Genomic DNA, 1521 nt, shown 5'->3' with positions numbered 1-1521 from the left:
CATCCAGCTGCCCAACACTACAATGGCAGACAACAATGCAAACTAGCCACAGACTGAACACAGCACAGCCAGTGATTTTCGTACAGAGCGCTACGTAACGTTGCCAATAAGAAAACATAAACAGCCAACTTACATTATTTAAAAGGTACTTCTTAACAGCCTTTCTAAGAAAGTTTGTTTTATTAATCTCTTTAATTCCCTCGGGCTAATTACTGTATGGCCAACGGCCTTGCCACAGTGGTAACACCGCTTCCCGTCCGATCACCGAAGTTAAGCGCTGTTGGGCTGGGCTAGCACTTGGATGGGTGACCTTCCGGTCTGCCGAGCGCTATTAGCAAGCGGGGTGCACTCAGAACTTGTGAGGCAAACTGAGGAACTAGTTGATTGAGAAGTAGCGGCTCCGTTCTCGGAAACTGTCATACGGCCGAACTAACGGTGTGTTGACACATGCCCCTCCATATCCGCATCCAGTGACGCCTGTGGTCTGAGGATGACACGACGGCCTGTCGGTGCCTTTGGGCCTTCATGGCCTGTTAAGGAAGAATTGAGTTTTTTAGTTTTTTGTTATTGTATAATGTTATTCCTTGCTAGGAAATACTACTTTGAGTCCGCAGCTCGTGGTGGTGCGGTAGCGTTCTCGCTTCCCACGCCCGGGTTCCCGGGTTCGATTCCCGACGGGGTCAGGGATTTTCTCTGCCTCGTGATGACTGGGTGTTGTGTGCTGTCCTTAGGTTAGTTAGGTTTAAGTAGTTCTAAGTTCTAGGGGACTGATGACCATCGAAGTTAAGTCCCATAGTGCTCAGAGCCATTTGAACCATTTTTTACTACTTTGAATTTTATGTTTATTCTTGATTGGTATTGTTTCAGTGTATATCTTGTTCCAATGTTATGGACAGAGTTGTTTGTGAAATAATTATCAAGGTCATTTTTTCTGTGCGCATCGGAATGCACGGCTCAGATTCCCAGCTTTTTGAGCAAATCTTTCCTATCAGCTCGATTGCTATTTTTTGTTATCATTCATATGGCCATTTCATATCATTTGAAAACTGTATTCACATTTCGTGTTTTTGTTCTCTAGAAAAAAATTCCGTAGCCTAGAAGTGAGTACCACTGTTTACAGATGAAATATTCTTGGGACATTAAGCATAAAATTTCCATTGAGCCACGTAAGTATGATAAATGTTTGTGTAATTATGTCGCTAATGTTACTACAATTGTTGTATTGATTTTGTATACGTGCTGTATGTGTTTGATATCCATCATGACAGACGACAAGGTGTTCCATTGTCAGAGACAGCTGGGCGATATTTCATGGCGACCGGCGACCAGCGAACTCCTACGGAGCTGCAAGAAGTTTAGTGCCATTCCTTCGATTAAAACTAACTAGATGTAAAAATTTTGTTAATACTGTTGCATCTGACCTAGTGAGCAGATCATTAAAAAGTTGTTCTCTGTAAAAAAAATTGCGTCTTGTAGTGACTGAAAACGGTTTTTGGAGAGAACTGATGTCGAGATTCGAAA

The 1521-nt window shown here is 42.7% G+C and overlaps 1 pseudogene; it reads left to right on the top strand.

Moving 5' to 3' along the window:
- Positions 1-219: 219 nt before the first annotated feature.
- LOC126089944 (5S ribosomal RNA) lies at positions 220-337 on the top strand (annotated as a pseudogene).
- Positions 338-1521: the final 1184 nt, after the last annotated feature.

This window comes from Schistocerca cancellata, chromosome 6 (assembly GCF_023864275.1).
Source record: "Schistocerca cancellata isolate TAMUIC-IGC-003103 chromosome 6, iqSchCanc2.1, whole genome shotgun sequence".
NCBI classification, from domain to species: domain Eukaryota; kingdom Metazoa; phylum Arthropoda; class Insecta; order Orthoptera; family Acrididae; genus Schistocerca; species Schistocerca cancellata.
This window is presented reverse-complemented; position numbering and strand designations above follow the sequence as displayed.